Below are 15,008 nucleotides of genomic sequence, written 5' to 3' on the forward strand. Positions count from 1 at the left end.
CGTCATCCAGGCCTCCTGGATCCTGGAGATGAATTTTTTTTATTTCAGATTCTTCTATGTAACTTTTATGAAACTTGTATGGATTTTAGTCCTGTTTCTCGTTTTGGATTTAGTTTCTTGACATGTCCATGTTTCGTGTTGTATTTGCTTCGATAGCTACTAAAAATGTCTAATGTGTATGGAACTGTATGAATGCCCTCTGAATTTTGTATGAATCTATATGAATTGTGTTTGAATCCTTTGTTAAGGCATATTTTCCTGCGTATGAATTCTGTAGAAAATCTTCCAGATTTGAATCATGTACGAATATATGAATCCTAAGTGAATTGATCTAAAAAAAATAGTTGGCAGCCAAACATCTCACATTATTTGATACTTCGTTTTTAGAAAACTATAGTATTCTCGGAATATTTTCCCAAACAGTGAAAAATGGATCTCAAAATAACCACGGCTAATTTCCCCAAACTCTAATATATTTTCTATTATTTTCAAAATCTATTATGAACTTCTGCGGACTTGTGTATATTTCTCATAAAAACTCGTATGAAAAATGTTCATTATATGAAAGATTTTTTTTGGGGGAAATTTCTTTGATAGAAATAGTTTTAGGTGTTTAGAGAATATTATGTGAAAGAATATTATTGAATTATTTTGTGATGAAACATAAATGAAACTATGCATCAGCTGCATAATATGCATAATTGTATATAACTGCTATGGATTAAATGCATCTGAATATTATGAAAAAACTTTGGTTTATTTTCTGTCAAAAAAATTCTCCATAGGTGGTTGTGAGATGTGTGAGGGGGAGAGGGGGGAGTACTAGCTATGACATGTTTGAAATATGAAAAAAATAGGTGGCTTTCTGCAAAATAGAAATGGACTAAAGTTTGGAGGTGGGAGGGTCTTTTTGCAACCTTGCTAGCACGAATCTCCAAAAAATTAAGGGTAGAGATAGTGCCGGGGGCACTTCTTACATGAGGAGTTGCATTTTTTCACACCACATTGATCACCTGCATCATTTTTAGAGAGATATTTACTCTCCCTCGAATTTCCTATAGGATCATCCTCATCCATATTGTTACCATCCTCATTTCCTTCCTTATCATCCTCATGGTCATCATCCTCAGTATGATTGTTTTCGTCCATATCTGTATCCAACGTTTGTAATTCTTCACCATTCTCCACCACAAAACCAAGTTTGTAAAACCCCTTCTTGATATAGATGTGCATAGAAGGTGGAATCAAAGTATAATCAACGCAACCAATAAAAATTCTGAGAATACTATTTTTCCTTGTAAATGGCATGTCAACAGATTGAGTTCTGCCAAATAGAGACCCCATTCCCCATAAACCGAGAAAACCACCTCTTTCATCCTTACGGATGCCCGAGACTTGAACCCAAACCTCCGGTAGCATGTATAATTGGCCCTCTCATCAAAAGAGAGAATCACATTACTATTAGGAAAGTGATAAGTCCTAAAGTGTTTCAAACATCACACTTCGGTTTTGCTCGGAAACTTAACCTTGTAAATGTTATCACGATAATGAACAACCACTGAAAATTCTCAGAAGGTACTAACCACTTCATCTGATTAATTATCTCTTGTACTATCAGAATGCTCCCAAATACACTCACCTTTCCCAGTTTAGTGTTTTCCACCTTTGATTTATATGTCCCAGTTGATGGCATCTCAAAAAATATCGGTTTCTCATAAGCTAAACCATACATAGTAATTGTTGGCTTTGGTGCAGAAAGTAAGTGGCAGGTTGCCGACTCATGTTGTAATGACTCACAGTGATGCCAACGCAAGCAGTGCGTTCTTGGCGGCCTTTGTTTGCCAGCCGACTATGATGGCTATCTGGTGGCCATTGTCGTCGGAAATCGATTTGTGATGTTTTTTCTACCTACGTTTGGAAGCCTTATGCAGAGCTTCCAATGGTGTTCCTCGTTGTCTCGGTGGCCGGAGCTCTCTCTCCCTCACATGCGGTGGAGGACCTGATTGCGTTTCATTGTTCATCATCCTGCATGAAAAAGTTAGGGTTGCGGCACCGTTGGTGTAACTAGCTTCTCTTTTTATGGTTTTTTCAAAATTATTGAATTTACTCTTTTGGAGACCTTGTACCATGTTGGAACGGCTGAGTGCATCTTAACTATGTAATAAAACACCCTTTATCGAAAAATGAAAAAGTTACGGATTGTTTTGCTGTTTTTCATGTTCTTGATGTCCCTCTTGTAATCTGTGACTGCCGCTTTGGAATATAATGGTATCAAGGCCTTCGGGCCTCTCCTTGTTCATTTTTTTTGGCGAAGTATAGCACGTTAATTGGGGCTTGAGTGGGACGCAGATGACCGGCTAGGAGGCGCTGGGGAGCCTCAGCCTCTAGTGATCTCAATGCGACGACGCACTTATCCTATTACATCACTAGACGGCCACTTCGAGCCAAACCAAGCCTGACTACATATTGAAATGCGGTGGTGTTTCCAGCGGTGGCAGGCTGGCAGCGGGCAGATGACTTGGTAGGTTGAAGACGCGAAGGACTCCAATCCAGACATCCAGCCAGCGTGTGCATCCATGGCGCCGCAGCACTTCCTCGTCGTCGCGTTCCCGGGACAGGGCCACATCAACCCAGCACGCGCGCTCGCAGAGCGCCTCGTGCGGGCCATGCCCGGCGCTCGTGTGACGCTGTCTGCCGCCGTGTCCGCGCACCGGCTCATGTTCCCCTCGCTCGCGTCCCCGGACGAGGAGGTCCACGACGGCGCCATCTCCTACGTCCCCTACTCCGACGGCTACGACCGCGGCTTCCACCTCTTCGCCGGCGACGGGGACGACGCCCGGAGGTACTGTGAGGCGTTTGGCCGCGTCGGCCCCGACACCTTATCGGCGGTGCAGACCGCCTCGCGGCGCGGGGCCAGCCCGTGACGTGCGTCCTGTACACCATGCTCATGTGGTGGACCGCCGAGGTCGCCCGCAAGCGCGGTCTACCACGCGCGCTGTACTGGAACCAGCCGGCCACCATGCTGGCCGTGTACTGGCACTACTTCCACGGCTACGAGAGGATCGTGACGGAGCACGCCGCCGAGCCAGGGTTCACGGTGGCCATGCCAGGTCTCCCGCCGATGGCTATCCGCGACCTCCCAAGCTTCTTCACCGACCTAACGGACGGGAGGATCGTTGCGGCGTTCGGCAACATCCGTAGGACGTTCCAACAGCTGGAGCTGGACGTCGACATCAGCACAGGAGGAAGGAAACCCATGGTGCTCGTGAACACCGTCGAGGCGCTGGAGGTTGGCGCCCTCGCGTCCGTCCCTGAACTGGACATGTTCCCCATCGGTCCAGCCGTCCTATCACTCTTCACCGACGACACTAGGAGTGGCACAAACACCGTCGTGGGAGATCTCTTTGATCACGACGAAAAGGGTTACATGGAGTGGCTGGACACGAAGCCGGCGCGGTCAGTGGTGTACATGTCGTTTGGGAGCCTCGCCGCGACCACCAAGCAACAGAAGGAAGAGATGAAGCGTGGCCTCGCCGCGAGCGGCCGGTCGTACTTGCAGGTGGTGCGAAAGGACAACAGAGACACTGACGACGACGATGATGACGACGATGACGACCAGAGCATGGTGGTGGAGTGGTGCGATCAGGTGCGGGTACTGTCGCACCCGGCAGTTGGGTGCTTTGTAACGCACTGCGGGTGGAACTCGACGCTGGAGAGCGTGGCGTGTGGCGTGCCGGTGGTGGCAGTGCCGCAATGGTCCGACCAGGACACCAACGCGCGCCTCGTTGTTGAGTGGGGCATTGGTGTGCGCGCCGCAATCCACGCGGACAGGTTTCTGGACGCCGAGGAGCTCACGAGGTGCGTGGATATGGTCATGGGTGATACAGAGGAGGGTGCCGCCATACGGAGCAGCTCGATAACATGGAAGGCGAAAGTGCACGAGGCTATCAGGGACGGCGGTTCGTCGAAGCTTAATCTGATGACTTTCCAGAAGCAGTTTGCAAATGATGCTTAGAAGGAGGGCCTTGCTGCTGTGTTGTTTCTTTTTTCACCAGCCCTGTTCTCATGTTTTTTTTCTTTAAAATAATCAGTTGTCATAAATTGAAGAATACATGTAACTAAAACAAAGAACTTCTGTTGGAAGCAAACATAACCCAACGATCATATTAGTCCGCACGTCTTTCGTCACCAACAAGGTAATCCTTGAATGTGAGTGCTTTAAACACAGACAGACTTATGTTACAGTCTATGTTGTGAGATAAGGACAAGAATTGTAACTGGGGTTCGATTGTGGTTTATGCAGAAATGTCTTTCTCCCATGCACGGGACACTCATGCATGTGGTTGTCGTTCGATTTGCTTTGTTTCCTGTTTCAAGATTGTGTTACAAATAACATTAAATTTTATTATGTTTTGAAAATCTAAACACACTGATTCTCGACGAAATCTAATGTTTTCCTGGATGGGAGAATCGCCACTTTCGTGGTTTATGGTGTTGTTGGGGTGATGTGTGAGTCGGGGGGGGGGGGAATAAAACATGTAGCCCCTGCTTTAGAAAAGCATAATGTCTTTTAAGTAGGAAGACATGATTTATTTAGTATCTGTGAGGAAATGTGTAATAGATACTTCTCATCACAATTCACTCATTCTGTTTACTAGCTAACAAATTAGGGTAATTTAGATTTGATATATCCTGGCTTAAAGAAAGAGGAGATCCTCCCCTCCAGTAAACATGTCCACCAAACGTGACTGAAAGAGGAGCTGGCTAATTTGGACTTGTTAGAGCATCTCCACCGGCGTCCCCCATAGCGGCCCCGATAGCGATTTGGGGGCCGATAGCGAAAATGGGCACACACCGGCGCACTCCAAATAGCGCCAGCAGTTTTCCGAGCCCAGAAGCACCGGCAACCCTGTGCCGGCCCCTTGGCCAAGGGTGCGAATCGGGCGCGCCGGCGCCTCGCTAGGCTGAAAATTTTGGGCGTGGAAGCCGCCTGTCAGCCACACATCCCCAAATTATACATCTTCTCCACCAAAACCCCGTTCCCTTCGCCGCTCATTTCCCCCGCCCGCCGCTCCATCTCCCATCCAGCCTCCACCCCCAAAAACCCTCGCCGTCGCCATGCCACCGAAGAGAAAGGCTCCAGCGAAGGTGACGCCGAAGCCGCGCACCGTCGCGCCGAAGGAGAAGCCGCCGAACATGTCGCAGGAGGAGTGGGACAAGGAGATGGAACTGTAGGATAACGTTGCATAGAAAACAAAAATTTTCCTACCGCGAACACGCAATCCAAGCCAAGATGCAATCTAGAAGATGGTAGCAACGAGGGGGTATCGAGTCTCACCCTTGAAGAGATTCCAAAGCCTACAAGATGAGGCTCTTGTTGCTGCGGTAGACGTTCACTTGCCGCTTGCAAAAGCGCGTAGAAGATCTTGATCACGATCGCTTCCGCGCCACGAACGGGCAGCACCTCCGTACTTGGTCACACGTTCGGTTGTTGATGAAGACGACGTCCACCTCCCCGCTCCAGGCGGGCAGCGGAAGTAGTAGCTCCTCTTGAATTCGACAAGCACGACGGCGTGGTGTCGGTGGTGGTGGAGAAATCCGGCGGAGCTTCGCTTAAGCGTGCGGGATGTGGTGGAGGAGAGAGACCGCTAGGGTTTGGGGAGAGAGGGGGTTGGGCGCCGGCCCTCTAAGGGGTGCGGCCAAGGCTGAGGCTTGAAGTGGTCAGCCCCCTCTCCTATGCCCCTCATTATATAGGTGGAAGCACCAAGAGTTCTAGTCCAAGTCTTCGAATAAGACCCCAACACTAAAACCTCCCATATGTGGGAAACCTACTCAAGGAGGGAGCCCTACCCAAGGTGGGACTCCACCTTTCCTTGAGGTGGGTTGGCCGGCCACCCTAGGGGAGTCCACCTTGGACTCCTCCCCTTTAGGGTTGGCTGGTCATGCAAGGTGGAGTCCCTCCGGGACTCTACTTTCCATGGTGATTTCTTCCGGACTTTTCTAGAACCTTCTAGAACCTGCCATAAATGCACCGGATCATTTCCAAACTTGGAATATGACTTCCTATATATGAATCTTATTCTCCGGACCATTCGGAACTCCTCGTGACGTCCGGGATCTTATCCGGGACTCCGAACAAATATTCGAACTCCATTCCATATTCAAGTTCTACCATTTCAACATCCAACTTTAAGTGTGTCACCCTACGGTTCGTGAACTATGCGGACATGGTTGAGTACTCACTCCGACCAATAACCAATAGCGGGATCTGGAGATCCATAATGGCTCCCACATATTCAACGATGACTTTAGTGATCGAATGAACCATTCATATACGATACCAATTCCCTTTGTCACGCGATATTTTACTTGTCCGAGGTTTGATCTTCGGTATCACTCTATACCTTGTTCAACCTCGTCTCCTGACAAGTACTCTTTACTCGTACCGTGGTATGTGGTCTCTTATGAACTTATTCATATGCTTGCAAGACATTAGACGACATTCCACCGAGAGGGCCCAGAGTATATCTATCCGTCATCGGGATGGACAAATCCCACTCGTTGATCCATATGCCTCAACTCATACTTTCCGGATACTTAATCCCACCTTTATAACCACCCATTTACGCAGAGGGCGTTTGATGTAATCAAAGTACCTTTCCGGTATAAGTGATTTACATGATCTCATGGTCATAAGGACTAGGTAACTATGTATCGAAAGCTTATAGCAAATAACTTAATGACGAGATCTTATGCTACGCTTAATTGGGTGTGTCCATTACATCATTCATACAATGATATAACCTTGTTATTAATAACATCCAATGTTCATGATTATGAAACTAATCATCCATTAATCAACAAGCTAGTTAAGAGGCATACTAGGGACTCTTTGTTTGTCTACATATCACACATGTACTAATGTTTCGGTTAATACAATTATAGCATGATATATAAACATTTATCATAAACACAAAGATATAAATAATAACCACTTTATTATTGCCTCTAGGGCATATCTCCTTCAATCTCCCACTTGCACTAGAGTCAATAATCTAGTTTACATTTGTAAAGATATAACACCTTGGCCTTATGGTGCTTTATCATGTATTGCTCACGGGAGAGGTTTTTAGTCAACGGATCTGACATGCTCAGAAACGTATGTATTTTGTAATTCATTTGCGTCTCAATGCATCACTCATTTCCAAATGAGTCGGCATTAAATATGTTTGGTCTTTTGGTGGAACCTTAATTCCGCGGTCTGAAATATGTCACTAATATTGTCACACACAATATAGCTTCAAAGTTCTGACTCTGTCGGAACTACACCAAGTTCTCAAAGAACCTCTTGACTTAACATCCTTTGTCTTTGTCAAAACAATGACATACTCTGCCTTCTTTTGTAGAATCCGTCACAATATTTAGAACTCTTCTAAATCTAGCATAGAATACTTCTAGCTCATTGTGCTACCTTTTAAACAACACTTAGTCTAATTTGAGATTGAAATTATATTTTATATGTGACAAAATCAATATCGGTGTAACACCTTACAGCGATTTGTTTGTCATTTCCTCATACAAAACTATATATATATATCCTTAGTTCTTCTAAAGTACTCAAGGATATTCTTACTTGTCAGTCCAATGATCATCATATGAATCATTCTGGTATATGCTCATAACACTTTATAGCACATGACATCTGATTGTGTACATATTATTCGTGATCTATAATCACTCATGTGTTTTTACTCATTGAGTGTCGAATACATTCAAGTCTTGCTAAAACTTAACATGACAAGAACATTTTCTTAATATTTATATATTGAACTACTTCAATATCCATTCTATGTACTTTGACTTAAACTTATTATGTGTTTCAATCTATCTTCATAGATCTTGACACTAAATATGTTTCAGTCCATATCCTTTCATTGAAATTAATTTCTCAATGAAACCTTTTAATCAAGTATATAATTACATCATTTATAACCAACTATATGTCACCTACATAAAGTATTATAAATATGTCTCAAGCACTCCCACTTAATTTCTTGCAAATACAAGCCTCTTCATCGTCTCTTGATGAAATCAAAAACTCTTTGACTATTTCATCTCGGTGAAGATTCCAACTCCGCAATACTCACTTCATCCAATTGAAGTTTGTATACCTATCTAGTATTCTAATGGACAGGCAAAACTCTTGGTTGTATTTTGTATACACCTTTAATACATACTTCTGATAAGTAATGTATTTTGCCATCCTACTAGCATATCTCATAAAAGAAATATGTAGTGATTACTAGAATAATCCACATAGACTATAAGCATTGCTACGGAAGATCTAATCTTATCGTAGTCAACTCTTTGAACTTTGTCGTAAACAATTTTTCGACAAGTCGAGCTTCTTTAAGGATATTTCATCCAAGTCTATAGATCCATTTACTTTCAAAAAGTATTCATCTATTATGGATTTCATGGCGTATGGCCATTTTAACGGAGTCAGGGCCCATCATAACTTCTTTGTTTGTAGTTGGTTTATCATTATTCAAAATCAATCCTTTGTTCACAAATCATTTATTTGATCACAAAGTAAACCATACCTACAAGGTTCAATATGTACTTCGATCTCCATGGCTAAAACACTTTGTAGTCATGGGAGCCATGATCGTCGTGGCCGCTTCGAAACAAATTCCGATGTCTGCGCTACTCTGATCATTATGCTCAAGTTCATAAACCTTATCAAATTATATTGTCCTCCCACTCAAATACTTCACTAGAAACAATTTCTCGGAAATAAGAAACATTGACAAACACTTTTGTCTTTGTCTCGTGGGAAGAATTCCCAATCAAATCTCTCGGGATAACCAACAAAGACATTCATCCGATTTTGGTTGTAAACTCTTAGACCAAAATTTAAAGAAAGACTATTAGGGTTTATACCCATACCATAACTCGTATGGTGTCATTTCAACGGATCATGATGATGCTCTATTCAGTGTAAAAGCGGTAGTCACTAAAGCATAATCCACAAAAATATAATGGCATTAATATTTTATCTCATCATTGACCCAACTAGGTTTGGATACATCTCTCGGATACTTCATCATCACTATGATACTCCAAGAAATGTGAGTTGTAGAACAATTTCATAACTCTCTTAGATGTTCGCTAAAACTAGTAATTCAAATATTTCCACTATGATCCAATCATAGATATTTGACTTTTCTATTACGATGATTTCTACTTCATGCTGAAATTTATTTGAATCCATTCAAATGTTTCAAACTTCTTCCTTATCGAATATATCCACATATATATACTCAATTCATTGTTTGAAGTTTTCATGAAGTATAAGAATCTCCCGCACACAACTATGCCCAGTGATCCATATACATCATCATGTATGTTTCCACTAAGTTATTTGCCCGTTCAAAACTTGGCCTATGAACGGTATTTTAGTCATTCTCTTTTAGAAAAGATTTGCAAGCGCCAAACGATTCAAAAAATCAAATGACTCCAAAAATCCATTTGCATGGAGTTTCTTCATGCGTTCCTTTCCAACATGACCTAAATGGCGGTTCCACAAATAAGTGGAATTCAAATCATTTGCCTTATGGCATTTTAGCGTCGTTGTTATGTATGTGTGTTTCACCATTAAGATTTATAATAACTTATCCATCGTACATGGAGTAATGTCATAATTTAAACAACTCATTGTTTTCATTTGACCAGAGCAAAATAACAATTATTAAGTTCTTTATTATAAATTCTAAGGGCTAGATAGAATGCCAACGATGAACATAATAACACTTTATTTTTGTTCCAGGCGTGCATTCCTATCATATTCCTTGTCTATCACTTAGGCCATTGAATTCTTGTATTGCGTTGTTTTTGTATGACACTTCATACCAACCAATATAGTACTAATACCCAAGAATTTCATAGTGTGACCTAACTAGGAATATAATCATAACATGTATATCATTTATATACACCCGAGCTAGACTTTCTAGTCTTTTCTTTCTTTACGCCAAAATATCTTTTGCAGTTTCTCTTTTAGCTTTCCTCATTATTCGTAAAAACACTTCAACATTAATAACTTCTAGGTTTGTTGGTCTCGATACCAATAACCTTGAGGTTCTTATTTTGAAGTTGATCATCATATGACAAGTGTTCCGGATTTCACTATTAGTAACCTTGTAATATGATGAACAATTTCACTCATAATTTTATCCATCATATCATGACGACTTTCTGAGACCATGTCTGTACAATCTAGGCTCGTAAAGTTTTAACCTTGGCATTTGCATGTGCAAATCTAGCTTGCACCCGTTGTATGCACACGTAGAATCTATCACACCCGATCATCACGTGATGCTTCGAAACGATGAGTCTTAGCAACGGTGCATATTAAGGATGGTCACTTCATGGATATGCGAATATCGTTAGTGCCCCAATAGTTGGAGGATTGTGACGCCTTGCATCTTCAACCTTCGTACATTCCCATAAAACTTATGAGTTCATGTAGTCTCACCAAATTATATTCTATCATCTTGCAATAAGGTCTTAGATATCACATATATCTCATACCTTGATTATTTCTGAAAACTAAATTTTCAGCTCCTTACTTTTCAAACAGATTTGAACTTCAAGTTTCACGGAGACAAGATAACTTTTGGTACTAATTGAAACCATAGCTCTTTGAATCAACAATGTGAGGTTTACTAAAAGTTTGCAATAGGACTTAATCAATTCTTGATTCTTTAACAATACGGTACCAATCCGTAAAGTTTCTTGTCAGATTTTAACAAGTATTTCTATCTCAATTAAAAGACTAGCGCATGGTAGAAAACGGATGCCAATACTACAAAATTAATTCAAAATACTACTCGGACTATGTTTATGATAATTAGTTCATGTTTTAATCTAATTACTAATGAACTCCCACTTAATACAACATCCCTCATAGTTGTTAAGTGGTACACGATCCAAATCCACTACACCAAAACCGATCATCACGTGAGATGATGTAGCTTCAATAGTGAACATCAAAATGTTGATCATATCATCCATATGACTCGTGTTCAACCTTTCGGTTTCCGTTGTCCCGAGGCCATGTCCGTACATGCTAGGCTCGTCAAGCAAACCCAAGTATTCCGCGTGTGCAACATGGCTTACACCCGTTGTATGTGAACGTTGAGTCTATCACATCCGATCATCACGAGATGCTTCGAAACGACGAACTGTACAACGGTGCATACTAGGGGAGAACACTTTATTATCTTGATATTAAAGTGAGGGATCATCTTATAATGCTACCGTCGCGATCTAAGCAAAATAAGATGCATAAAAGGATTAACATCACATGCAGTTCATATGTGATATGATATGGCCCTTTTGTCTTTGCGCCTTCGATCTTCATCTCTAAAGCACGGACATGATATCCATCATCAACGGGCATGATCTCCATCATCGGCGTAGCGTCAAGGTTCATGGCGCCGTCTTCATGGTTGTTCACCTCATGTAGCAACTATTACAACTACTTTGAAATACTACTCAACATGAAATTAAAGACAACCATAAGGCTCCTGCCGGTTGCCACAATACAATAATGATCATCTCATACATATTCATCATCACATTATGGCCATATCACATCACCAAACCCCGCAAAAACAAGTTAGACGTCTCTAATTTGGTTTGCATATTTTACGTGGTTTAGGGTTTTCGAGTAAGATCTAATCTACCTACGAACATGAACCACAACGGTGATACTAGTGTTGTCAATAGAAGAGTAAATTGAATCTTCACTATAGTAGGAGAGACAGACACCCGCAAAGCCTCTTATGCAATACAAGTTGCATGTCGAACGAGGAACAAGTCTCATGAACGCGGTCATGTAAAGTTAGTCCGAGCCGCTTCATCCTACTATGCCACAAAGATGCAAAGTACTCAAACTAAAGATAACAAGAGCATCAACGCCCACAAAACCATTGTGTTCTACTCGTGCAACCATCTATGCATAGACACGGCTCTGATACCACCGTAGGATAACGTTGCATAGAAAACAAAAATTTTCCTACCGCGAACACGCAATCCAAGCCAAGATGCAATCTAGAAGATGGTAGCAACGAGGGGGTATCGAGTCTCACCCTTGAAGAGATTCCAAAGCCTACAAGATGAGGCTCTTGTTTCTGCGGTAGACGTTCACTTGCCGCTTGCAAAAGCGCGTAGAAGATCTTGATCACGATCGCTTCCGGCGCCACGAACGGGCAGCACCTCCGTACTTGGTCACACGTTCGGTTGTTGATGAAGACGACATCCACCTCCCCGTTCCAGCGGGCAGCGGAAGTAGTAGCTCCTCTTGAATCCGACGACACGACGGCGTGGTGTCGGTGGTGGTGGAGAAATCCGGCGGAGCTTCGCTTAAGCGTGCGGGATGTGGTGGAGGAGAGAGACCGCTAGGGTTTGGGGAGAGAGGGGGTTGGGCGCCGGCCCTCTAAGGGGTGCGGCCAAGGCTGAGGCTTGAAGTGGTCAGCCCCTCTCCTATGCCCCTCATTATATAGGTGGAAGCACCAAGAGTTCTAGTCCAAGTCTTCGAATAAGACCCCAACACTAAAACCTCCCATATGTGGGAAACCTACTCAAGTAGGGAGTCCTACCCAAGGTGGGACTCCACCTTTCCTTGAGGTGGGTTGGCCGGCCACCCTAGGGGAGTCCACCTTGGACTCCTCCCCTTTAGGGTTGGCTGGTCATGCAAGGTGGAGTCCCTCCGGGACTCTACTTTCCATGGTGATTTCTTCCGGACTTTTCTAGAACCTTCTAGAACCTGCCATAAATGCTACCGGATCATTTCCAAACTTGGAATATGACTTCCTATATATGAATCTTATTCTCCGGACCATTCCGGAACTCCTCGTGATGTCCGGGATCTCATCCAGGACTCCGAACAAATATTCGAACTCCATTCCATATTCAAGTTCTACCATTTCAACATCCAACTTTAAGTGTGTCACCCTACGGTTCGTGAACTATGCGGACATGGTTGAGTACTCACTCCGACCAATAACCAATAGCGGGATCTGGAGATCCATAATGGCTCCCACATATTCAACGATGACTTTAGTGATCGAATGAACCATTCATATACGATACCAATTCCCTTTGTCACGCGATATTTTACTTGTCCGAGGTTTGATCTTCGGTATCACTCTATACCTTGTTCAACCTCGTCTCTCGACAAGTACTCTTTACTCGTACCGTGGTATGTGGTCTCTTATGAACTTATTCATATGCTTGCAAGACATTAGACGACATTCCACCGAGAGGGCCCGGAGTATATCTATCCGTCATCGGGATGGACAAATCCCACCGTTGATCCATATGCCTCAACTCATACTTTCCGGATACTTAATCCCACCTTTATAACCACCCATTTACGCAAGTGGCGTTTGATGTAATCAAAGTACCTTTCCGGTATAAGTGATTTACATGATCTCATGGTCATAAGGACTAGGTAACTATGTATCGAAAGCTTATAGCAAATAACTTAATGACGAGATCTTATGCTACGCTTAATTGGGTGTGTCCATTACATCATTCATACAATGATATAACCTTGTTATTAATAACATCCAATGTTCATGATTATGAAACTAATCAATCATTAATCAACAAGCTAGTTAAGAGGCATACTAGGGACTCTTTGTTTGTCTACATATCACACATGTACTAATGTTTCGGTTAATACAATTATAGCATGATATATAAACATTTATCATAAACACAAAGATATAAATAATAACCACTTTATTTTTGCCTCTAGGGCATATCTCCTTCAGGAACACCGCTCCTTCATAACGGCCGACCGCAGAAGGCGCCGCATCGCCGCTATCGACGCAACGAAAGCGGCGTCCACTGCGGAAGCGTGCCTCAGCCTGGAGAGCGTGGCGTGCGGTGTGCCGGTGGTGGCAGTGCCGCAGTGGTCCGACCAGGACACCAATGCGCGCCTCGTTGTCGAGTGGGGCATTGGTGTGCGCACCGCAATCGACACAGACAGGTTTCTGGACGCCAAGGAGCTCACGAGGTGCATGGAAATGGTCATGGGTGATACAGAGGAGGGTGCCGCCATACGGAGCAGCTCGATAGCATGGAAGGCGAAAGTGCAGGAGGCTATCACGAACGGCGGCTCGTCGGAGCTTAATCTGATGACTTTCCGTGCAGATGATGCTTAGAAGGAGAGCCTTGCTGTTGTGTTGTTTCTTTTTTCACCAGCCCTGTTCTCATGGTTTTTTTCTTTAAAAAAAACAGTTATGATAAATTGAAGAATAGTAAATATACAGGTAAGTAAAACAAAGAACTACTGGTGGAAGCAAACATAACTCAACGATCATATTAGTCCGCAGGTCTTTCGTCACCAACAAGGTAATCCTTGAATGTGAGTGCTTTTAACACAGACAGACTTATGTTAGTCTATGTTGTGAGGTAAGGACAAGAACTGTAACTGGGGTTTGATTGTGGTTTATGCAGAAATGTCTTTCTCCAATGCATGGGACACTCATGCATGTGGTTGCCGTTCGATTTTCTTTATTTCCTGTTTTAAGATTCGTGCTATAAATAACATTAAATTTTATTATGTTTCAAAAATCTAAAACATAATGATTCTCGACAAAACCTAATGTTTTCGTGCACGGGATGTCCCATGCACGGGAGAATCGCCACTCTCGTGGTTTATGGTGTTGTTGGGGTGATGTGTGAATTGCCACGGGAGAATGCTCCTTATGTGAGGTCCCATTCTTCTGATGTTTTCAATTCTATTATCCACATATTGTGTCTTAGAGAGACTTTTATGCATGGAGGGAAATATATTTGGACCAATAAACATGTATCCCCTGCTTTAGAAAATCTTGATAGAATTTGAATGTCTTCTAACTAGGAAGACATGATTTGTTTAGTATCTGTGAGGAAATGTGTAATAGATACTTCTCATCACAATTCACTCATTC

At 43.0% G+C, this 15,008-nt stretch overlaps 1 pseudogene; it reads left to right on the top strand.

Annotated features, from left to right (window-relative positions):
• Positions 1–2,480: 2,480 nt before the first annotated feature.
• Positions 2,481–4,302, top strand: LOC124686726 (annotated as a pseudogene).
• The last annotated feature ends 10,706 nt before the right edge of the window (positions 4,303–15,008 follow it).

The sequence above is a fragment of the Lolium rigidum genome, chromosome 2 (assembly GCF_022539505.1).
Source record: "Lolium rigidum isolate FL_2022 chromosome 2, APGP_CSIRO_Lrig_0.1, whole genome shotgun sequence".
Lineage (NCBI taxonomy): Eukaryota > Viridiplantae > Streptophyta > Magnoliopsida > Poales > Poaceae > Lolium > Lolium rigidum.